The sequence below is a fragment of the Lepidochelys kempii genome, chromosome 1 (assembly GCF_965140285.1).
Source record: "Lepidochelys kempii isolate rLepKem1 chromosome 1, rLepKem1.hap1, whole genome shotgun sequence".
Taxonomy (NCBI): Eukaryota; Metazoa; Chordata; order Testudines; family Cheloniidae; genus Lepidochelys; species Lepidochelys kempii.
The window spans coordinates 148,203,080-148,228,662 of record NC_136380.1 but is presented as its reverse complement, the minus strand read 5'-3'; the positions used below and the strand labels follow the sequence as shown (position 1 = coordinate 148,228,662).

Here is a 25,583-nt window from a genome sequence, read left to right as displayed (position 1 = left end):
CTCCGTTAAGCCCTTAATTTCATATCCATGCATTTAGAAGTGGGAAATATTTCATAGCGTAAAGCTTCATTTTCTATGGGCAATCTCTCTCCAGTAGCTTGCATCCCTAAGTATGGGAACTATTTCCCCGAGCAAAAATCCTTTTTCCTCCGGTGCCTCAACAGGGGCACCTACAATCCAGACATTCTTCAAAAGGCTGGACAAGCAGGACCTAAGAAGGGAACCAAACCTTCAAGGAAAGCAAGTTCTGAGAAATCAAGGCACTTCCAGACCTCTGACTCTCAAAGGGATCTATTAGAATAGTCTCTGTTCAATCTCCCCATCTCTGTGACTCTGCATGGAAATGGGAAGTAAACTGAAGTCCTCACACAAGTGGAAACAATCTTGCAGCCCTCTGCCAAAGAATTCAGTAAGGAGCTGGATGTGTCTAGTTCAGGCACACTATCTGAGCAAGAAGCAATAAAGCACAAGAGGTATCCTGGATTTTGGTATAAAACAGGCCAAAAAAAAATCCTTCCTTCTCTTTCTTGAGTTACTCTGGTGTATAAGTGTCATAAATATAAAGGGAAGGATAACCACCTTTCTGTATACAGTGCTATAAAATCCATCCTGGCCAGAGGCAAAACCCTTTCACCTGTAAAAGGTTAAGAAGCTAAGGTAACCTAGCTGGCACCTGACCCAAATGACCAATGAGAGGACAAGATACTATCAAATCTGGAGGGGAGGTGGGGACAAAGGGTTTGTCTGTCTGTGTGATGCTTTTGCTGGGAACAGATCAGGAAGGCAGCCTCAGAACTTCTGTTAAGTTAGTAAGTAATCTAGCTAGAAATACGTTAGATTTCTTTTTGTTTAATGGCTGGTAAGGTAAGCTGTTCTGGATGGAATGTGTATATCTGTTTTAGTGTTTTTTTGTAACTTAAGGTTTTGCCTGGAGGGATTCTCTGTTTTGAATCTGATTACTCTGTAAGGTATTTAACATCCTGATTTTACAGAGCTGATTCTCTTACCTTTTCTTTAATTAAAATTCTTCTTTTAAGAACCTGATTGATTTTTTCATTGTTCTTAAGATCCAAGGGTTTTGGTCGGTGTTCACCTGTACAAATTGGTGAGGATTCTTATCAAGCCTTCCCCAGGAAAGGGGGTGTAGGGCTTGGGGGGATATTTTGGGGGAATCATAGAATATCAGGGTTGGAAGGGACCCCTGAAGGTCATCTAGTCCAACCCCCTGCTTGAAGCAGGACCAATTCCCAGTTAAATCATCCCAGCCAGGGCTTTGTCAAGCCTGACCTTAAAAACCTCTAAGGAAGGAGATTCTACCACCTCCCTAGGTAACGCATTCCAGTGTTTCACCACCCTCTTAGTGAAAAAGTTTTTCCTAATATCCAATCTAAACCTCCCCCACTGCAACTTGAGACCATTACTCCTCGTTCTGTCATCTGCTACCATTGAGAACAGTCTAGAGCCATCCTCTTTGGAACCCCCTTTTAGGTAGTTGAAAGCAGCTATCAAATCCCCCCTCATTCTTCTCTTCTGCAGGCTAAACAATCCCAGCTCCCTCAGCCTCTCCTCATAAGTCATGTGTTCTAGACCCCTAATCATTTTTGTTGCCCTTCGCTGGACTCTCTCCAATTTATCCACATCCTTCTTGTAGTGTGGGGCCCAAAACTGGACACAGTACTCCAGATGAGGCCTCACCAATGTCGAATAGAGGGGAACGATCACGTCCCTCGATCTGCTCGCTATGCCCCTACTTATACATCCCAAAATGCCATTGGCCTTCTTGGCAACAAGGGCACACTGCTGACTCATATCCAGCTTCTCGTCCACTGTCACCCCTAGGTCTTTTTCCGCAGAACTGCTGCCTAGCCATTCGGTCCCTAGTCTGTAGCGGTGCATTGGGTTCTTCCGTCCTAAGTGCAGGACCCTGCACTTATCCTTATTGAACCTCATCAGATTTCTTTTGGCCCAATCCTCCAATTTGTCTAGGTCCTTCTGTATCCTATCCCTCCCCTCCAGTGTATCTACCACTCCTCCCAGTTTAGTATCATCCGCAAATTTGCTGAGAGTGCAATCCACACCATCTTCCAGATCATTTATGAAGATATTGAACAAAACCGGCCCCAGGACCGACCCTTGGGGCACTCCACTTGATACCGGCTGCCAACTAGACATGGAGCCATTGATCACTACCCGTTGAGCCCGACAATCTAGCCAGCTTTCTACCCACCTTATAGTGCATTCATCCAGCCCATACTTCCTTAACTTGCTGACAAGAATACTGTGGGAGACCGTGTCAAAAGCTTTGCTAAAGTCAAGAAACAATACATCCACTGCTTTCCCTTCATCCACAGAACCAGTAATCTCATCAATCTAAATCTAGAGAGTCAATCTAAAGAGCCACAGTTATACCAACTCCGTCGTATGGAAGTGAAACGTGGAAGGCTGAAGAACACTTGATTGATGTTTCTGATTCTTGTCATCTTCATGAGCTATTCTGTATCAAGAACAAGCTCAGAAATGAGATAGTTGAAGTCAAATGCAGCAACCGCCTCCATCAACTGTTGTTTAGTTTCAGTGGCTTTCTTGATATGGATACATTAATAGAACAAAGGATCAACAAATTCTGAAGTGTGTATACCAATAAATGCTCCTACATGACCAGCAATTGCAAGGGTGTCAAAAGCTTTAGTGGCATGACAAGATTGCCAGTGATGGACATAAACTGAATATATAACCAGACCACCTCAAGCACCTTGCCAGAGAGTGATCCGGGTGGAGCTCAGTTTGTGAGACCATGTCCCTTTGGGATTTGTCATGATGATGGATTTCCTAATTTTTTAAAAAGTTTTATTAAAATTTACAGCATGTTGCATACAATTTAAGATATTTGCTGTAATTGTCTTTCACAGTGGAGTGTGCCAATTATTGCCAGGTTTGACGTGCACAATATAGTGCTTAACAAAAGATACAAATAAGAAAGATGGGCTTTGACAACACTGTAGTTCTGAATATGAAACTGTGACCTAAGCTAAATGACCACTTATTTACTTGTGGTCTCTCTTGGTTCTCATGCTCAGTTATTCTTAGAAGTTGTTATTGTAAACATCAGAAGGAAAAACTTTAATACATATTTGGAAAACTGCAGTCTTTTGGGCAATGACAGCACTTGGAATATAGTTACTGATTCTTGTGTTTTTGTTTTGAAAAATGTGTAGCAAATTGCTCTTCTAATCAGAGTAGATGCTTTAGAACCAGAGAAGAAATGAAGGCCCTGCTCCTGCAATCTAATTCTTCTAGGCAGATCCTGGCATCCATGCTGAGCACCACTAAAGTCAATATGGGCTCTGAGCGAGCAAGCAAGCATCTGCACACACAGGCTTTGATCCTGCAATCAAGATCCAACTGAATTTTTTTTTTCTTGTCACAGCATCCATGTGAAAAATGTTTTTACTAGGGCCGTCTAGCAATTAAAATAATGAATCCTGTTTAATTGCATGATTAAATAATAATAGAATACCATTTATTTAAATATTTTGGATGTTTTCTACATTTTCAAATATATCGATTTCAGTAACACAGAATACAAAATGTACAGTGCTCACTTTATAATTTTGATTACACATATTTGCACTGTAAAACATAAAAATAGTATTTTTCAATTCATCTAATACAAGTACTGTAGTGCAACTTTCATGATAGAGATTACACAACAGTACTTGTATTAGGTGAATTGAAAAATACTATTTCTTTTGTTTACAAATATTTGCACTCTAAAATGATCAAAATAATATAAAGTGAGCATTGTACACTTTGTACTGTGTTGTAATTGAAATCAATATATTTGAAAATATAGAAAAACATCCAAAATATTTAATACATTTCAATTGATATTTTGTTTCAGTGCAATTAATACTGTGATTAATCACGACTAATTTTTCTAATTGTGATTAATTTTTTTGAGTTTATCACGTGAGTTAACTGCAATTAGACAGCCCTAGATTTTAGATTAATTTTTCTGAGTTGAATCTTTAAAATACTTTTAAGGTTAACTTTTGCACATATCATATTGAAAAAGTAGGATATTTTCACAATAATGAAGAGCTCCCTTGATGGTGCAAGCTCCTGTACACGCGAGCTGACTTCATGGAGGCTCCATTTGATGCAGGTGGGTTTATAGGGTCAGAATTAAAATGTGTAAATGTGGGAAAACTTACAGATGATTTGGTTGTGACTTTGCATGTGGCTGTTATGAGCCTCATTTAACTCTCTTCTCACCTACCTCCTTACTTTGAGTTAGGAAAGCCTTTTCACTTTTCTAGTTAATGTTGGGAAGGCCAACAATGTTTACATTTGGTTAAATTCTGCAAGTGACTTTTTGGATTATAGTTGTTTAAAAATGACTGTGTGAACATAACACTTATTGGAAAGAAGACCGATACCTTATGGAACTCTCAAACAATACTTTGTTTCTCCAGCAGTCATTAATATTTAGATGAATTCAGTAGCTGCTTAACATACTGCTAATACTGAAGACCTATTAAAGTATTATTGCCCAGAGTGTGATACCTGCCCTCTTGTGTGGGGAAACAAAGTGCTAGCCAGGGATGAAAGGACAGTGCTTTCATGGTTCTCCAGAGTGTTTTCTTTCTGCTGTTTTAATGAAAGTCTGTAGTTGTTATGATGGCACAGAAAATCTTAAAATCGTGACATAAATTACAATGATGTCTGAGTTTGCAGAGAGTCTGAAGCAATGAACTCACCCTCTTCTATTATCACTTAACAGGGATAATACTTTAAATGCCAACATTAGTAAATATTTTGCTGCTCATCAAAACATGAAGAATGAGAGAGTCATAGTATGTGTATCTATACCAGTGTTGGCCAAAGTGAGAGTGGGTAGCGAAATGGGGGAGTAGTTATTAAAAATCAATGTTTTAACATGGTATCACTGCGGAAGATAAATATGGCTGTTTGTCAAGTGGTCAGGGACTGGGTGTTTTTTAACTGGGGGGAGAATTTTACCTGAAACAGTGGCCTTTCACAGGCAACCAAATCCAGACAGACAGCATCTCAGCCCCCTCATTTGGGCATGAAAGCTCATGAACCATGCCAACAAAAATAAACAAATCTAAACGGTCATGTGACACCCTGCGTGCCCCGGTATGTTTTCTCAAGCGAGGGGGTGGCCAGTGCTGCAAGGCTCAGTGCCACCTAAAGATCACATGGCCTCAAGGGCTTCCTTCTCCCTGGAGTGAAGAAAAAAAGTAGGATTCAGATCTGTTTCATGCAGACATTAGGAGGGTTTGGTCCTCCTTGGCATCAGCACTCGGAAAAATCAGTTACCTGTTACAATGAGAAACTTTAGGGAAAGCTGAGACTATTCAGAGTCATTGGAGTATTGCTTTACAATCCCAACTCCTGCCAGACATAGTAGAAAGAAATAAAGGTTATATGGCAAGTTGAAGCAGTTCATGAGGTACAGCAGGAGAAAATACCTCTTAGCAAGTGGTAGTTAGAACAAGTGCAGGTTCAGTATAGAATTTCTGTTGCCTCAGCGCTATCTGAGGGTTTCCTAACAAGCTCTATCTGGAGATAGACCCCCTGATTCGTGCCAGTTTGGGAAGAAAAAGGCTACCTTTGTTTTTGCTCAAATCAGGTAACTGGACATTGTCCGGAGGGGGTACCCAAAAGAGCCATGCAAGGATTTCAGGAACAGTTTTTTGTTCCGTTCCAAGTTTCAGCAACCCAGGGAAAGGCCACAATGTTAATGTTCTCATCCCTTGTGTACTTCAGATTGGAGCAATGCAATCCACTTCCCATCCTATTTCTACCCTCAGAGAATCAGGGAAAAGCTGAGCAAGGCCCTATGTGAAACCTCTAAAGTCCCTAGTAGCGGTTTGTCTTCAAAGCATTCCTATTTTAACACTTTCAGACCATTCTTATGTTTGCAAGTGAACAGGAGCCTTTTTCCATTCCTAGTTTCAATCCTTACCATTTGATCTTGGCTGTCATTCAAGGGGGTCTCTCCAGTATCATGGTAGCAATAATATTGGCTTTAGGAGAGAAGAAAATTCATTTCTCTCCCCAGACAATTTTTCAGTTCAAGGTTTCTGTACAGCGAGAAAGCTTGAAGCAAAGACACAATGATCTGGAATATCTTGAATTCACGACAAACACAGATATAGTACCAAGAAACCCAGGCATAGGCCTGGGCTGACGAAGAATACTATCAAATACAAGGTCTCCTGTCAGAAGAATGTTAACAAGAGATGTCACAAAAACAAAAATCAAATTCTTATTAGAGCCTATTTAAAATTTTGATCTTATACACAAGCATGCTTCAGTGATAGTTCATATGATACCTATCCAGTAAATCTGGGTATTTCCTCCCTATCTCATCCAGTGGCAGGGATCTAGCTGGGGTTCTGTATTCTCTACTCCCACAGCTAGTGAATGAAGAAAATCATTTTTCTTTTAAGGGGTCTTTCTAATTCAGTTCAGGTACCAGAAAGAGAGAACACAGTATCCACCTGCTGGGACACAGTGATTCATTGAGGTCTCAGGGCTCTCTGCTCCTTCTTCAGTCATAATAGACAATATTTCTGATGGCGTTTTCATAATACCTGGGAAGTCTGTGATAAGACCTCAACTTGAAATTTTGTCTAGTATAGAACAAAACTTCAACCTCTGTCAACATGCACTGCCCACTGAGGAAGAGATGAACACCAAGATTTAAATGGCGGAAGTCATATTAACAGAGTGGCTGCTGCACCCAGAAATGTCATCATAATCCAATTTGGTGGGCTGTTGACGGAACTCTTTGAATCTGGAAATCCTAAATCAAGTGCTCTGAGATCTCACTATGTGTAAGGAACTCGGATATGAGGTGGTGAACGACATCTTGCAAAACTGGGAGAGATCTCTGTCGTCTTTCCTTTTCCACCCCTCTGCAGAATAATACAAAGAGCAGCAGCGAGAGTGTTCATGTCTTTCTTGCTGAAGAGACTTTGGCTCTCAGGTATGATTAACCTAGCAAATTAACATATTGCAAGACCTGTCCTCCATCTGGGAGCAGACAGGTTTTAAAATGAATACTTGGAGGAAGAGATTTTTTTTGCTTTATGGACCCCAGTGGAGAAGTACAGATAAAATTTATTCTGTGGGCTGGTGCAAAGTCCATAGTATAACTTCCGTAGAGTTCTCCTAGGAAGGCTCTATTGTGGATTTATAAGTGTCCAAGCAAAAAGGTTAAGTCTGTGTAGCATAATGTTCTCAACATGTTCAAGAAGGGGAAGTTTTGTACATATCCCAACATTAAATTCTTCCTTAGTGCATAAACCTTGAAAAAGACATAGGGTATGACCTTGGAACCTCATTCTGTTCCTTACAGCACTACCGAGATAAAATGCATTATACTTCCTATCCATTAGAGAAGGCCTCCATATGGCTATTACCTTCTATCAGATTAGGTTTTTATTTGAAGTTGGGAACTTTATCTAATGAGACCCAAATATTGTACTTTTAATTCAGACAGATAATCTTTTCAACTGTCACCAACGTTCCTTCCCAAGAAGTATTCCTTCTTTGGTTAAGCATCAAAGTCTAGTCCTTGAGATCACTGAAAGTCTCAGGGCAGAGTAGTCATGTCTTCTGTATTGAGATTTGCTAGATAGTTCACCAGATTTTGCACATAGGATGACCAATGTCAGCCAATTCCCTTTTACTTCTGGAAGAAGTCTTCTCCACTCCTGAGCAGGAGTAGATAATTGTATGTACTATACCTTGTTTTGGATGTCCATATTTACATGATGATCCTGCCTTCTGCCCTGGAGGCACACTGCTATGCAAATCCTGTTGCAACAGATCTGTGGACTTTAGCATGAAGAATAGGAAAACTTATCCATGCTTATGTAGAAATTTCCTTTTTCAGGTAGCAAGGCTCAGAGATCTGGCCCACTCAGGAGACAAATGGATCATCCAGAATAGAAATAGAAATTGATATCCAAGGATTAAGGTTTATTGTCAATAGGTGGAATTTATCATGCTCTGCAGTAAGAGAAATTTTTGTATCCTTCCCCACCCCTGAGTATATTTAACACAATCTGTAATTTCGGAAAGTAGATTTGAATTATCCTGGCTATGGAAGTTGTCTCAAGTAGAAGGAACTTAAGGAGGTGGTGCAGTCTTCCGTTGCCAGTGCCTGACGGAGCTGGTTTTGCTCCAGGGCTGCAATCCTATTGTAGTGGATCTGTGGATCCTATTATTCTAAAAAAAAATATTTTTTTAGATAATTTTGGATACCTTTCCCTATTATATTAAGCTTACACTTGGGGCAAAATATTTTAAAATCCGGCCATCTATGCAGTTGCAGGTTCCGAATCTTTCTGCAATTGCATATCTAACTTGCACACATAAGTAACTAAAATTGACCATACAAATTCAAGGAATTAAATTCACATTTTAAGTATATAAAAGGGTGTAGGCACTCTTAAAATATTGATTGTACTATGATGGAGAAGAGGGAAAAAAGAATAAAGCTAAGGAGAAGACATTTAATTTTTAACTATCCATTAATAATGGAATGTTTAACGTATATTTTTTTAAATAAAGAATTAATATTGTATGGTGGAAATATACTTGTTTTAGGAAATGAAGTGTAACTGTTATTGACTGGTTCCTGTATTGAATCAGTCTACTTCGGTCTGTGTGTGTGTGTGTATATATATATAGTGTTCAAAAAGCATTTTATATGTCCTCCAAAAACTCAGAGGAATGAATGATGGTGAGCCATCAAAACTTTAGATGTCTTTAGCTCTCAAACATTCACTAAGTGTTTTATTTAAGTGACTGTGTTCTTTATTAATAAAACTAACATTTTACAAACTAGCCCCACTTGCACATCTAATTAGTCATTGATTCTTTTACTTAGGTGTTGGCAAAACTGTTGCATTTTCTGACAGATGCTTCAATACATCAAAACTAAAAAGTCAACCTTTCGTGAGATGACTCTATAATAACAATCACTGTAACTTTGTAAGTATATTCTAGTTTGTAAACCCAAGAGTTAAACAAATTACAAAAAATTGGAAGTATGTTATATAGAAAATGTGAAATTCAAAGTCTTGATTCTTTAAAATCCCCATTAGTCTCATTGTATGGAATTGAAGTGTGTACGACCACAAAAAATTGATATTTTCACAACACAGTGCAGAGTTGTTACCATTGTATCATGATAATTAACAAAGTGTATCCTTAATTGTTTAAATTCTGTTTGCTATCTATCTAATACAACATAGTGATGGCAACTGCAGATGTTAAAAGGCAAATCTGGTTTTCATATTGTATTCAAATCTACATTGAAAAAGTTAAAGTTGCAAAGTCAAGCACTTAGAAATTAAGACATGGCTTCAAGCACTTAGCCATTGACAGCCCAGGAAAAAACAATAAGAAACCATCAAAGCAAATGGGAAGAGCTTGAAAATGAAAAGAAAACCACAGTATTCAAAAACTAAGAAAGGAGGGATCATTTCACCCCTTTCCCCCCTCTCCCCCCACACCCTTTGAATATCTATAGTGACTAAAGGAAAGAAATATACAAACGTTACTCCTGGGGGAATTTTGTGCCAAAAAAATAAAAATTCTGTTCACAATATTTTAAAATTTTGCGAAATTCTGAAAATTTTATTTGTCAAAATAACAGTATATAACCATGCCATTTTTTCAATTATTTTGGTAATTTATTTAAAAATACCTGTCAGCAAATATGTCTAATGATAGACCCACACAAAAATCCCCCCAGGAGTAGAGGTAAACAACCCAGTTCCTGCTTCTCTGCCCCCTCCCCTCCACTCCCAGAGCCCAGCTGTGGGACCCCTCCCCCTGCCAAGACACTCTCACCCTCTATGCCCCAGAGGCCAGGGATTCAGAGGGAGAAGCACTCTGATGCTGGGTCCTGGGCTTGCATGGAGTTTACTGTATGCTGCCACTTCCTTCCTTCAGGGAATGCCAGGAACTGCAGCTGATGGGAACCCTCCAGTTCCCCCTCTCTCTCCTTCCCGCTGGCATTGTCTCCTATTTATGAGCTGTGCTCTGCCAGGTCCACCGGCCCCTAGTTGCGGCCAACATCTCTGCAGCCCATGTTGTGGGGGTGGGGGGGTAGAGGAAATTCTGTGTAAGGTGACCAGATGACAAGAACAAAATATTGGAGGGGGCAGCCACAGGCTCTTCCAGGGCCGGCTCTAGGTTTTTTGCCACCCCAAGCAAAAAAAAAAAGCCAGTGCTGCTGAAGCAAAATATCAGGACAAATGCCGTACATCGGTCAGGACGTGGGACAAACAACCAAATATCGTGACAGTCCCGATTTTATCGGGATGTCTGGTCACCCTATTCTGTGTACGCAACATTAATTTTTGCAAAATTCTGAATTGCTCAGTGGCACAGAATTCCCCCAGGAGTAAAATCTTTTAAAATGGAAAAGGTTTGAACTGAAGAACATCCAGAACTTGGGGTATAGTCTTGAGGCAGGATCGCTGCTACAGCCAAGGGGGTATGCTGAGAAACTGTTTTAAGTCAGTGGGGAACCCATATTAGATAAAATCCCTCTTCTAAAATGATCATGTAAAGTCTGAGGTTGCATTTTTGTTTGTTTTCTGTGTAAGCTTACGTTCCACTTACTATTTCATCTTTGAATATGTGATTTCTCTATTAAATAAGCTTTTTTGTTTGTTTTCATCCCAAGCAGATCTCTGGTGTGTAAACTTTGTGGATTTTATGTTCAAAAGTGATATGATAACTGGGGGGCTAGTTTCAGGACTTTGGGAGTGATGAACAAGAGGAGAATAGTCCAAGTGTCTGTTAATTAAGAACTTGGAGAGGATGAATTTGGGGAGACCTGGAACTTGAATCAGTGTTGATGTCAGCCTGCAAAGTTTGATGAGAACCAGGATGAGGCCTTATTCTTGTAGGCTGGTGATTGGTGTCAGGACCCAAAGTTACAGTAGGGCAGGCAGTGAGAGACTGCCTTCCTGGTCTGGGTGGACCCTAAAACTTCAAGTTCTATCCTATTTTTCTCATAGCACCTATGCCTTATTCAGCACAAAGGATGGACTGTACTCAGGGAATTAATGGAGGTTGCATATTGAAGGAAACTGTTGTCATGAAGACTGTGGCCTCATTTGTTGCAGTTAAATGCCATGCTAGAGAATTAGATTCTGTCCCTGCCTCTGCGACAGAGTTCTTGTGTGTGAAGCTAAGCAAGCCACTTAAACCAAAATGTTTTCAGTTTGCCACTAAGTCCATATTTCTCATTTTCTGGGTGCCCAACCTGAGACATCTGGTATCAGATCTGCAGAAATGCTGAGTGCTCGTGATTGCAACTGAAGCCAACTGAAACTGTGCTTTGAACATGTGTGCTTGTATCAGGGAATCCACTTCCCATGTGCCTGGGGTTACTCTACAGGCAGGCTGCCTCAGTTTCCTCAAGGGGCTGCTTATACTGTTACACACCCAGTCCAAAGGTAATTCAAAACATTCCCTTCCTGGTGTCCAGTTTATGTAGTCCTTACATAGTCTGGCTCTCCTGGCCTCACCCCCCATTTCAGTGTCTTTCCCCTTAGGTAGGGAGTCCTCAGCCCCCTTCCCAGAGCTGGGTTCCAATTTAGCTGCCGCTCCCAGGGTTTATCTGGCTGGAGCTCAGCCTTCTGGCTCTGACTTCCAAATTCCCCTGGAGGAGTCTTTCTCACTCCCTGCAGTTTCCTGTTCTCCCCACCCCTTCTCTGCAGCTTTCTGCTGCTCTTACAATGGAATCACTTGATCTTTCAGGTGTGCCTCTTCAGTAATCCGGGTTGCTAGCTGCAGGCCTTTCAGTTGTCAAGAGGAAAGCCATGCGGCTAGTGCTATACATATTCTAAGTACTCTGAAAATCAGTCCTGTGGTATGTGAAGTTAGGTACGCAAAATCAGTGGATGCTTTTTATCTTAATCTCTGTTCCTTAGTTTCCCAATATGTAAAATGGAGATCTCACCACCAGTTACAACTGGGTGTTGTGAAGCTAAATTCTTTAATGTTTCTTTAATGATACTGTGGTCAGAGTACCATAGAAACATAGAAATTAATATATTTGTATTCGGTGCAGGGTTTGAGGATATGTGTGTGTGGTAAATAAGGTATACGGCCACACAGTGAATAGAGGATAAAATTATACATTGAATAACTACCCATTCATTGAATAATGCAGGGGTCCTGGGGGGGAAAAGTATGTGATCAGGTGATAGTCTGTATCATAATGCATGTACAAGAGTCAAATAAAAATTGCATAGCCCTAATTTTGGCATTTGCTATCTTTTAAGTGCTTACTTTACAACCTTAATGTTCTTCTAACATGTTTTTATATAATTTCTGAATTAAAAAAACTTTAAAACCCTCCACAGAAATTCTGTGATGTGGAACCACATTGACCCCAGCTTAGGTCGTCTTCAGGGTTTGGGCCTTTACATCCACAGCATAGACCTCTACCACTTTGAGCTAATTGAATAACTGGTAACATTAATAGGCTGTTGTTCTATATGTGGACAAGCTGTTAGAGAGGGGTGTGACACATTTTGGGTTACACAGCTTTTCGTCATAGCAGACGAATGTAGAGACTCCGATTCAGTTCTAGGTTCTGGAAAGGAATGTGCTCTAGTGGTTAGATTCTTCTGTTCCTTGTGCTCCTCTCTAGTTCCCTTCTTCTCCACATCTTATGCCCTGATCCCTCCCCACTTTCCTCAGCACTCCATATTCCAGTGTGGTTGCTTCTTCCTTCTCTTCTGTGCTGCCTTGGTGCCAGCAAGCAGAGGCACTGAAAGGAGAGGAGATGGTCTCCCAGCTCTTAATGCCTGTGCCCGGTACTACAGAAACCAGAAGGAGCAATTGCAGGGAAACTCCTGCTCATCATTTGCATTGCTAGTATGGAGCATGCTCAGTCACTCTGTGGGAATGACATATGTGCAGTCCAGTTGGCACAAAGCAGCTCTAAGGGAATGGAGCATGCTGATTGCAAATGAGATCTTCAGAGAGTTTAGCTTCCAAACTCTGGTAAGCCTCTAATGAGTGTGTGCAAGCTGTGATTGATTGACTTATTTTAGAGACTCTTAATTTGGTGAAATTTAGGTGAACATTCATGGGGACTACAGAAGGTGCAGCTCTAACACCAGGGTGACACTCCCTCCCCACCCCAACCAAATTTCAAGCCCTTGATCCAAAGCCTGGAGGCAATAGTTTCTCAGTGAAACAATTGGTTTTTTAACACAAGCAAAACTTATTTTTTCCCTAATCTTGTTCCTGTATATGGCTGTTTTTTTTGTTTTTTGTTTTTTTTTTAAGGTGAAACTTACCCCCCAAAAAGTGAAGTTGACTAAGGCATACATCCAGCATGGAAAATTCTAGCATAATAATTTGGCAAAAGGATAAGTATCTGAAAATAGGGTCTTATAACAAAGTGTTGGGCAGCCTTACTATTGAGGATGCTGCCTGAACTGTGTTATAAATTTCCTTAGGGATATGTCCATTCTCCCACTTGTATTCATATTCTAAACTGAAATGCGTATCAATTAACAGCTCCTCTAGCACAGATCTGTTGATATCTTCAAGTATTTGATTGCCTCCTTAATAAAAATGTGCTGATTGATGTTTTACTTAGTAGTGTTGAGATCCCTTCATATTTAATGATTGTCATCTATACTATAGTGCTCCTTTGTACCTGCAATTTTAATTAAATAGAAATATATTAAGCTATATAGAAATACTCAGTGCAGTCAGAGTATTGACCTGCTAATTCTACTCTTGGTTTTTAGATTTCGTTTTTAATTGCTTCTGGACTGAAATATTGCCAAGTTTCAATCCAGAGTTGTTATATATGGCAGAGATTATATATAAACTTTTGATAAGTTATAATGGAAAGGCTTGATGTGTCTTTTGCTATAAGACGACTTCTAAGGATGCTATAAGTAACATTTGTTTATAAAATACAGAAAAATTGCCATTCTCTCAATGAAAGGATTTTCATAGTATCCATTTCAGAAGTAGGAGACTCTTAATCTGTCCACTTACTGCTGTTGCTTTTAGTGTTTTCTTTGTGATGAGCTACACAAATAACTCCAGAGGAAATAAGTTGGTCTCTGGGCTCTGAAATGCTATGCTTTGCTGGTGCCATGGAACAAGTAGAGTCTTCTGCATCTATAAGAGGGCAGGCAAAGCCAACACATTAATTTAGGTTAAACTTCCAGTAGTGGGGGGAAATGAAACTTTATAGGTTTTAAATAAAAACAATTATAATAAACCTATAAATAATAGGTTTTTACAAGTTCTCCTTCACCATAGTATCTGAGCATCTTAAGATAGTAAGCAGTTCTGCTAATAGAGGTAGTACTGACTGCATATATTATTTGTCAAAATAACACAATATAATCATGCCAGTTTTAATTATTTTGGTAATTTATTTCAAAATACCTGTCAAGAAGTATGTCTAATAATACAGACAACAAAAAAGATTCAGGAAATGTTGTATGACAAATAGATTCCTTATTAGGCATATTAATACAGAACTTTGAGTAGTAATTCATTAAAAGTACAATACAGAAATGTATTTCCCTAACCCCTCAGAAGCAGTGCAAAGCCTTGGGGGAGTCAGGGTAACTGAGGAGCTGAGGGAGACGGAAGTCATTGCTGGGAAGGAGCCTGGGAGTGAACCTGGAGGGTTGTTGTGTGTGGGTGGGAGAAGTATGGAACAATTTTTGGGGAGGGGAGGGATTGTTAGGGAGTTGGGAAGCCTACCCTTGCAGACCCTGGCAGATGACCCCTAGCATCTCCCAGTCAGTCAGGCACATCTGCCCCCGTCCCCACGTGCCCTAGCACCCCCACTCAGCCACTCCTCCTTTCCCTGTGTCCCAGCACCCCCACTCAGTCACCCCTCCTCTCCTTGTCCCCATGTGTCCCTGCACCCCCAGTCTGTGACACCCCACCCAGCAGCCCCATGTACCCCACTCTCTTTTCACTCCATCCCACATAACCCGTTGCCACAGCACTTGGCCCTGCAGGCTGGGTGTTGTGAGGAATGCAGCCTCTGCTCTCTCCCTATCGGCTGCTGGCTGACTGCAGCCAGTGAGTCGGCTGCCTGTGTTCTGGTGTCACAGTAGCCCCTGGTGGGTGGAAGGTGTAACTGTAGAGCATCTCTCGCAGAATATATTTTCTGTGGAGAATAAAAAAAATCCATGGGACACATGAATTCTGCGTGTGCACAATGGTGCAGAATTCCCTCAGGAGTAATACACCATCTCTGCTTGTGTAATTTGGGGGACTGAATCCCCAGAAGTAAAAGTAGGTGCCTCCACCACTTGACCTAAACAGCCAGGTATCTTAGCATGGAAGTAACAGCAGAGTCATGAACCTTATAGCTGTATGATCTACGCTGTGTTACTGTGGATTACAGAAGTACCCAATTTGAAACATTTCATCTGAAAGACTATAGGCAAAATGAAAGAGTTGCTTCTGTTCTATTATGGACTTAGGTTCTGTATTCTCTACTCCTAGCACCATCTGACGTGACATTGTGCAAGTTCCCTTACCTTACTGGAAAATTAGTGCATAGTCCCCTTCCCCATCGCTTCATGAAACCATTGTTCATTATCTGCCCCCTTCCCAAGGGATGAAACCATGGCTCATTTTAAGAGTCGTTAAGAACAAAAACAGTAACAGTTGCCTGTGGAAGAGCTGAGACTAGAACTCATGTTCTATGGGATTGCAGTTCAGTACATCTTCTGCTAAACTGCATAGCATTGTAAACTTTCCTGTTCTGTTCTCCAGTAATGTGACAGGTGAAATCTGCATCACGGTGAGATTGCATATAACGGGCCAAAATTGTGGTGTTCCTGAAAGCTGGCAAAGCTGACAGTGTGCCTGGTTAACTTCGGGGTTCTTTTTTCCAGCCACATCATATATTACATGAATTGCTTACTCAATAGCTATAGGTTGTGTGTACCAGCAAGTAAGCCAGTTCGCACCGGATTGCCATACAACTTTCTGGCTTCTGGCATTTGGTTTATATGGTAGTACGGGAATCGGCAACCTTTAGCATGCGGCCTGTTAGGGAAATCCTCTGGCAGGCTGGGCCAGTATACTTACCTGCGGCGTCCACAAGTTTAGCCGATCGCAGCTCCCCTGGCCGCGGTTTGCCATTCCAGGTCAATGGGGGCTGCGGGAAGTGGCGCGGGCCGAGGAATGTGTCTTCCCGCAGCCCCCATTGGCCTGGAACAGCAAACCACAGCCAGTGGGAGCTGCAATTGGCCGGACCTGCAGACGCTGCAGATAAATAAACCAGCCCGGCTTGCCACTGGGTTTCCATGACGGGCCACGTGCCAAAGGTTGCCAATCTCTGTGGTAGTATATTGTTGCTGGGGAGTCCTTTATTCCTTCGCTGTCTGGTTGATGTAGAAATTTATCCTAGCTTGCATCTTTTTTGAGGCCCTGCAGAAATCTTCTGACAGCAACAACACATGGTCTTTCTGAACCCAAATGGATTATCTGGGCTGTTAAATTGCAATGAAGCTTATTTTTTATTATAAATTTGGTCCCACAGCATAGAGGTGGGGATCGCTCTTTGCCTGGTGGGAGATCATAGGTGCTCAGAGAAACATTCATTAGTAACAAAGGGAAAATGTTGTTAGTATCTTACTTATTTAGTAGATTTGAAATGATTAACTTTAAAATGCCATTGTCTAAAGGCCTTGCTTGATGCAAGGCTAGTATTGGTGATTTTAAACCTCCTTCTGTTACTTCAAAAAAGTGAAATAAAAAAATACAGTTGACTTTTTAAAATGGCTATCTTTGAGGGGGACAGACATATGCCATGGTCATGATTCTTATCAGGGGATAAAAGGTCCATAGAAAGGAGTATCAGTTTTGAAGCTGATATTATATTGTTAGTGAAATGCTCCCAACTTTTTTCCCTTAACATCCCAGTATATTGGGCAACCTGAGTATGCATCTGTTCCTAGCACTTCTTAGGTCATGCTTGTCCAGGCACAATCTGTGTGTAGCAAATTCCCTTTGATAGCTTCAGAGGATTTTAATATTCTGTGGCAGAAGAGGAAGAACAATAAAAGAAGATATTTGTGGATCCCATTTAGATCTTGATGGATCATGAGGATGACATTGTCCGCTCTCCTGGTCTGGTGGCCATAAATGAAAGGAACAGAGAGGCCTGGGAAGAGATTGGAAAAAAAGGAAGATGCAGGAAAAGATGGATGCCTCTTAGAGGATGTGGAATCAATAGTTTAAGGCAATGACTCTTGTGGTGCGAATAAACAACTTGCTCCCAGGCCACAGATGGGGACCCCACACTGCTCCAGCCCCATCTCCCATCAATGTCATAATGAGTTCAGTGGCAGTGAGTCATTTCCTTCTTCTAAAATGAAGGACCCTACCTGTCTCAGAAGTGCAGCCCTGCTTTCTATGAGTATTGTGAGGACAACAAGAATTATCCCCGAACGTGATCTCAGCTGTAAGTAAACAACATGTTTGTGCTTTAAACATTCTTTTCCATTTCCAACATGGGCTCTGTTTTGAAAAACTTGTTTATCAGTGTTTCATGAAGAAAAACAACCTTATTTTGTAGTATGATTTGTCTGCATAGAATCCATGAAAACACTTTTCAGTCATCATCCTTTTATTACATACAGCAGTCATTAAATAACAGCCGATTAATCTATAAAAAGATAAAAGGAATAAAAGATCATGTAGCGTAAGCACAGAAACATGGAGATCTGTGTCCTCTTTGCACTCTACTACTGCAGTGTCGGTATGAAAAAAATAATGGCACGTGGCATCCCTCATCATGCATACCGTACAGTGTGTCCAACAATTGTAGTAATTTGCCTAGGATAATAGGCAATATCCCATTTTGTGGTGTTGGTTGTGCATTTTTCCATCTGCTCACAAATGTTATGGAGGATTTAGCTAAGACTAGAGACATATGTCAGGTCAATATAATTTTGCTTCAATAGGCATCTACATAGACCCTCAGGATGCACTCAAACACCTTTCTGACACTAGAGAGGTAGTAGTTTAATTGCTAATTGTTAGCATCTCATAATCGTAGTATTGCAAGGCAACAGAATGTAAGCTAAGGTCCCCAAGGCATTTAGCACAGAAATATCACATTTCTTGGTTTTACTGCATCAGTGGCACCCTTATCTACTCTTTCCTGCTCATTGTCTAATTATTTCATATTCTGGTATCCTGAATCATGACAGGTGAGCAAGTGAAGCACCTTCTGTGATCCACCACAGCATTATTTTATGGTTGTAGAGCTCTGCAGATTGAGAGGGGAAATGAACAAAGAATTGGGACATGAATTCCATTAGTAGCCCCAGCATACTTTAAGAAGTCTTCACATCATTCACGGCCCTCAATGACTTGATTGGCATTGCTAACTTTAATGATGAATCAGTAACATTTACTTTGTTGCAGTACTATTTCTCTCATTGTCTTTCCCATGCCAAAGCTTTCAAGTGGTAGTCTGCATTCTTGGCTAGTCTCCAAAGTGCTATGACAACTCATGTCCAGAAGGACAGTCTTCCTCATCTGAGTGAATTTCAATTGTAAGGTAGTTGCTAATGCCACACATACAGTCAAAAGTGATTAGTTGCGTTTTGGGGTCTCGACCAGTTGCACTTGGTTTAGATCATTACTGTATTTTCCCAGCAGTGGGCTGAGCTCTGTTTTGCCGGAAGTCTGCTTTCTTTGTGATTTAGTTTGGCATTTTAAATGGACACAATTCTGTGTGTTCCTCTACCTTGTTTTCAGGTTACAATTGAGACTGTTCTTTATAGTGTAACTCTCTGCCCAGTCTGCTTCCAAGCTGTTAAGCAGCAAACTCCAGAATCCGGAGGATGTAGCAACCTGCAGTGCTAGGAATGTCTCCACAACAACTGGTCACTGTGATCATTGAGGCAGGAGATGGAGTTGTGTAAGCCATCCTTTAATCCTAGATGGATAATTTAGGGCAGGTTGGGGACTCTTGGAAAAGAAATACTCATATGCCTTGACATATGGCATTGCTTCCCAGAATACACTTAATAACCATGGTTAGGTGGCGTGGTAGGTATGACAGAAAAGCTGCTACATGTGTACACATGAAACCACATTGTTTGTATCCAGTTGCTGGAGTCTCAAGATGTTCCAGTCGGCAAACACTTTTATAGATACATTTCCATAAGTTTGTCGTTGCCTTCACCTTTTGGTAGGGAGGGTAAAGAGACTTATCTGGCATGAGTTTTGGAGAAAACGAAATTTTGTTACGGTTACACTGAATGTAATCATTAAATAGAGTGGTTAAATAAATAAAAATGTCACATACAAAACTTCTTTATATTTTTCCCATTGTCAATGGAGCCAGATCACTTAAACTACTTAAATAGTCAACCTAATTAATAGTGGCACTCCAGGCAAGTTTGAAGTTGAGCCAGTCTTGGTTCCAGAGCCTGTTCAAAGGATTAGAGTGTGAGATTACATGATTGCATCTGCAGCCAGGTCACATGCCAGTCATGTTTACAAGGCTATAATTGGGTGCAGATGACTACTGAATAGATAGTAGACATGACTGGGATGAAATGTTAAAGACCCCCCCCCTTTTTTTTTTTGCCTAGTTAATCCTTGATGAAAGAGAATTTAACTTGAGCTATGTTCAGATTTCATGGAGTGGAATGAGGTTGTCACCTAGGTGTCGTACTTATTTATAAAAGCTTTAATGTCCTGGCAACCTTTCCTTCCCGGTCACTTATTTCTACAATCACTGTAAAATGTGTAGTAGTAACTGTCTTTACAAGGTTGCTGGAGTATTGAGGAGCGTGAGGGGAAATGATACATCTTGCCTAGGAGTATAGACTAGACATTTGACCAAGAACTTACTCATTTTTGGGCTCTGCTCTGTTAGGCAACAAACCAAAAATAGTAATATACTTGTATTTAAATTCATTGCTTTCTAATTCTGTCTTCTGAGCTAGTTTCCTTCTTGTCTTTTGATGTTTTGTTGTTGGCATACAGTTTATGGTGGGTAGTCTTTTTTTTTTTTTAGAAGTATGTAACCAAAGCAGCAAGGGAGCTGAGAGAGTTTTATGGGTATGCTATTACTTATGTGGAATCACCTACGGTGATCAGCCTAATCTTTTAAAGCAGAACTTTCCTGGAGCAGAGCATGATTTGGGCAGTGGCGAAACTTAGGGGAGGAGTTGAACAGCTTCTTTCCCTTCAACTCCCATCTCTTCCCAACAGCCACACCTCTGGCTCAGCTGTCAGGCAGTATTCCCTCATCTCCTCACCCCTAACACCTGGCTTCAAAACAGATCCCAGCCAGCAGAACCTTTCCTCCCCATTCACCAGCCTTCATATAAAAACAGCCAGCTTCAGCCCCGCGCCGCTCCTGGCTGCGGTAGGGGGGGGCCACCGACTTCAGCCCTATGCCGCTCCTGGCTTCGGTGCTGGAACTCGGGGCACTTGGTTTCAGTTACGGGGTCCCCCCCCGAAAGAGCTCGCGGACCCCCAGTTGGGAACTGCTGGTTTACACTGTAACAAGCAAACTTCCTAGTGCAATAGAATATTTTCCCATTTATTTACCCTAGTAAATCAAACCTCTGAACAACCCACTTCTTTGCCAGTAGGCAGTTTCTGGGAATCCTGTGTTTTGTAATGCCTAAATCAGTGGTTCTCAGACTTTTGTACCGGTGACCCCTTTCACATAGCAAGCCTCTGTGTGCAACCCCTCTTATAAATTAAAAACACTTTTTTACATATTTAACACTACTATAAATGCTGGAGGCAAAGCATGGTTTGGGGTGGAAGCTGACCACTCACGTCCCCCCTTGTAATAACCTTGTGACCCCGAGGGATTCCGACCCCCAGTTTGAGAACCCCTGGCTTAAATAGTAGTATCGTTTCAGATTGCTTGTTGAATCTGACCTCTTAACTGATCTGTAAAAGTGATTAGATATTGCTTGGAAAAAACTTACACTTAAAGCAGCCTTTTCTGAAGACTTCCTATGCTACATAGACTACAAGAAATATGCTTAGATTATGTGTGCTAAGATTAAATGTCTAGGCTTCATCTTTAAGATCACTGTTTTTACTCTTCAGCTTCACTGGAATACCAGAGAACTGATTATGTATGGTGTTTCTGAGAAAAGAATGTACAGTGTTCTACTGGGTGACTTGGTTGAGAATACATTATTTTAGGACTTTACCTGCATTCTTAGAGGATTCATAAATCAAAGCAATATCATATAACATATGAATTTCTTTATTGCTAATTTAAGTTAAGATCTGTAAGCTTAATGGGCATTACAGATGGCAAGGTGGTCATTGTCATATGTCAGTCAGAATTTGTTATCGGGATGAAATTATTGCTTTTTTTAGGGCTGTTGATTAATCACGATTAACTCAAAAAAAATTAATCGTGATTAATTGCACTGTTAAACAATAGAATGCCAGTTGAAATTTATTAAATATTTTTGGATATTTTTCTACATTTTCAAATATATTGATTTATTCTACAACACAGAATACAAAGTATACCATGTTCACTTTATATTATTATTTTTTATTACAAACATTTGCACTGTAAAAATGATAAACAAAAGAAATCGTATTTTTCAATTCACCGGCCGCCACTTCCTGCAGCTCCCATTGGCTGGGAACGGCAAACCGCGGCTACCAGGAGCTGCGGGCGGCTGTTCCTGTGAACAGTTGATGTAAACAAACTGTCTCGCGGCTCACTAGCGGATTACCCCGACAGGCCGTGTACGGCCTGCGGGCCACAGGTTGCCCACCATTGGGTTAAGTTCAGGTCTACACTACCACTTACTTTGGTATAACTTACATTGCTCAGGAGTATGAATAAGGCGATGTCTACACTAGCACTTTTGTCGGTATAAGTTACATTACTTAAGGGTGTGGAAAAAAACCTCTTCTCTGAGACACACAGGTTGCACTGAGGAAAGCACCGGTGTGGACAATGCTATGTTGGTGGAAGAGCTTCTCCTGTCGACATAGCTACTGCCTCTCATGGGGGTGGATTTATTATGCTGATGAGAGCTCTCTCCCGTCAGCATAGAGCATCTTCACCAGATGCGCTACAGCGGCACAGCTGCACCAAGGTAGCACTTCTAGTAGACTAGCTCTTACAAAATCAAGGGGGAACTCTCCCTGTGAAGAATTAAGTTGCAGAATGTGGAAACCCAGGGCATAGTAGATCAGTGAAAGGATTAACTTAATGTATTTGTTGCTGGTGGTTGGATTCTGTTTTGAGTCATGGGAGTGGGCTTGTAAATGGTGGTATTTATACAGTTTTCACAATGCAATCCGTTAGATGTCAGTGCTGCAGTTTCCTATTGAAATCGTATGGAAAGAGCTGATTAGCAAAAACCAGTAAAGTGCGGAGCTAAGGGACTAAAAAACTGGTCTCCAGCCCTGGGATCTTACTTCAGCCTGGTAGTTAAATTTAGCTCAGAAGCTTGCTCCAGTCTTGCTCCAGCATTTTAATCATGGGTGTTCATTTTAGTTTAGGAGTGAAGTCCAGGTTAGAAACTTGGTTTCAGCTAAGAACTCATCCTTAAATATAGGGTTTCAGTCAGAAGACTCCTTGTCTTTTAATGGTGGATTTTATTAAGGGATGTTTATTTTATGACTGTTACTGTAACTTTAAGTTAATTTAACATACCTTTTTATAGGATCTCAAATTGTTACTTACTTTGATATTTAAAATGGATTCCAGATTATTTTCAATATATATTTGAGTCAATGAGCTGCATTTTCTACACTATAATAGTGGAGTGACGCTCTTTACTAAATGCTGAGCACTGTGCTAGCTGCTGCTTCAGTGAAGAGAATGTGATCTAGAGTCTGCCTTAGCCTCCTTTCAGCTTTAGAGAATTGGATATGATTTCACATCAGTAGTTACAAGGGCCATTTTAAAAAAAACCCCAACCTATAATCATTTTTGTTTGATTTCTGGGGAAAAAACACACACAGTTGCTTTCTTTATATATCATTCTGAAGTATTTACAAGAAATTAAGATATATTGGGAAAGTTTTTTTTATTTGAGAAGTTTAGAAATTTTTCTGTAAATAAAAACTTGTGCAATTCTAAAAAGTTGAAGGGAGATATGACGAGAGCATCAAGGTTATGGTGCTTATTAGGAAACAAGTTATAGAATTATCTAGAAACACAGAGGGAAAGGGGAATGTGGAGCCCACTAATTAGGCAGAGATGGGTGAGTACTGGGTTAAGTGATCTCTTTTTGATTGAGAGTGGGGGGTTGGTGGCAGAGCGCTCGGTTTGTTGGAACCTAGAAAATTCTGGAGGTAACCAGGGCATTTGAGAACATGCTTATTGAATAAAACTGGTTGGGTTTTTCAGTCTTCAAAGTGTTGAAGTCACTGGTATTTGCTATTCCATTCTAATGTAGGACATTTGAAAGCTGCTAATTAATATAAATGTATTTAATTACCTAAGGTAATTACGTAAGACAATACATTTTTTTTTCTGACTCCACAAGTCTAAAGGGGTAGGAAAAAAGCAACTGGATGAACTGAAGTGCAAAGTAAATATGGTCAGGGTTGAAAAAAATACTCCTCTGAAGAGTACAGAAAATAATTGTGTTGGATTCTTCATGATCTAATGTGCCACTGAATAAAACTTATTGAAAGGAAGAACAGACTCGTGATAAGTTAGATCCATCATTAAAATGTAGGTGCAGTGATCATTTAAGTCTTTGTTCTAGGCCTCTGAGCAGTTTTTAAACTGCTAGAGGACAAAGACATGAACTTGAGAGAAAGAGTTGCAGCTTTCTTTTATGCTAATATTGACTTTGATGTAGCACAAGATGAGCAGTTTTTAAAAATGACCAAAGCACTTCGCTCTTGATGCATTCTTTTCAGGTATGCTGTTAGAAGAAATGGAGAAAATCAAAGGAAGAACAAAAAGAATTGTATTAGATACTAGGGCAAGAAGATTGGTTGAACATGAGAAATGACCAGATATTGGTTACAAGTATCATCTGTAAAGGGAAGAATAAAATCCCACTTAATGCTATTAATTTTACATCTGAAAAGAAAGCAGAACACCAGCCAAATTGCAAAAGATGATGTCTAGGAATGCTGAGAAAAGCACAGGAAGGAGGTCTGTGCCATTTTTTCATGTGATGAAATTAAAGTGGAAGTAGAGGAAAACATCTGAAGTTCAGTCATTCTAAGCTTCTCATATGTGAGCATATAGCACATTTTTACATAACTGCTCCACAGAAAGGCTGTAAATTTACAAAAGCAGTTAAAGGAGGCTTTGGAGGGATTTACTAGCTAGAGACTGACATTGCTGACTCAGTCTCCAAACCTGATTTCCACACTAAAAATAAATTAACGGAACACGTAAGGACAAATTGGAAATTATTTAAGAAGGTGTGGGATTTTTATCTAGGTATCATGACTGATCCAGACACACAGGTTGAACCCATATCAGGAAGAAGGCTGAAATATTGCTCATGGAACATAATCCTAATTGTATGCCTTTTAGGATTTAAAATTGAAGATCCAGATACCCACCCTACATTTGTTTGTAGATTAAGTTCTCACAATTCATTACTTCAAAATGGTGAAAAATTGGCTGTCCAGCCAGCTCATCATCAAGCAAGCATAATTTGAACAGCATTCAGATTGATATGGTTGCAATCTCATAATAGGTTAGGTAATGAAAAAACAAATGAATTGATAAAAATGAATGACTATTGTAGATCAGATACAAAGGAGAGAGATCTTAATGGCTAGTAGCTTGTTGACTTGATTGTGATCTCGTTTTACTTATAGAATTGCTATTTCTTTTTGGACAATATCTCATCTTTCCACAAGATATCATTTTTTTGGCAGAAGGACTACTATATAGCTCTGGATTAATTGAATCAGATTTTACATGCTTAAACATACGTTTTCATTTCTACTCCATTGATCTCAATCTTCTCAGTCATTATTAAAATATTTTCCATTCCTCAACATCAGGCATTTAGGCTTTCCTTTGTGCATTTTCTTTGTTGTTCAGGTAGGGGATTAGTATTTGGTACTTTTCTGTATGATTCAGATTTGTGTTTTTTCAGGAAGAATAAAGAACTTGGAACAGTGGAATAAATATCACCCAAAATTTGCAGATCCATCGCATGCTGCTGCCAGTCATTGATCTGTAAACAGGGTTAACTGAGTTGTGAGCTGGCAGACTTTGAGATATGGAAACATACAAACAATTAAGGATTAACATTGCAGCAGTGTGTTGTGTATAAAAGACGGTTGGAATAGTTAGCTATTTCCATATACAAATAAATATGATCTATTCTGTTTTAACATCATTTATAGCAGTAATCCTAGTTCTAACATACCTAGATTGTTTAAGTCAGCGTTTTGCAAATGTACATCTGGTACATCTTGAATGTGCCTACATCTTGCATTTAATGCAATGGAGAGCAGAAAAAATTATGGAAAGGGGTAGCTTATTTAACTTCCAAATAAGTTTC

The 25,583-nt window shown here is 40.2% G+C and overlaps 1 protein-coding gene across 5 annotated transcripts in view; it reads left to right on the top strand.

The window, feature by feature from the left end:
• The window catches only part of TAB3 (TGF-beta activated kinase 1 (MAP3K7) binding protein 3), a 76,565-nt gene that overhangs the window by 13,950 nt on the left and 37,032 nt on the right, over positions 1–25,583 (top strand). The window contains exon 3 of one of the 5 annotated variants that reach the window (XM_073357812.2): positions 8,930–9,033. The exons of the other annotated variants lie outside the window; for them this stretch is intronic. The gene's annotated coding sequence lies outside the window, so the exon portion shown is untranslated. The remainder of the gene's footprint in view (positions 1–8,929; positions 9,034–25,583) is intronic. 5 annotated transcript variants of the gene reach the window in all.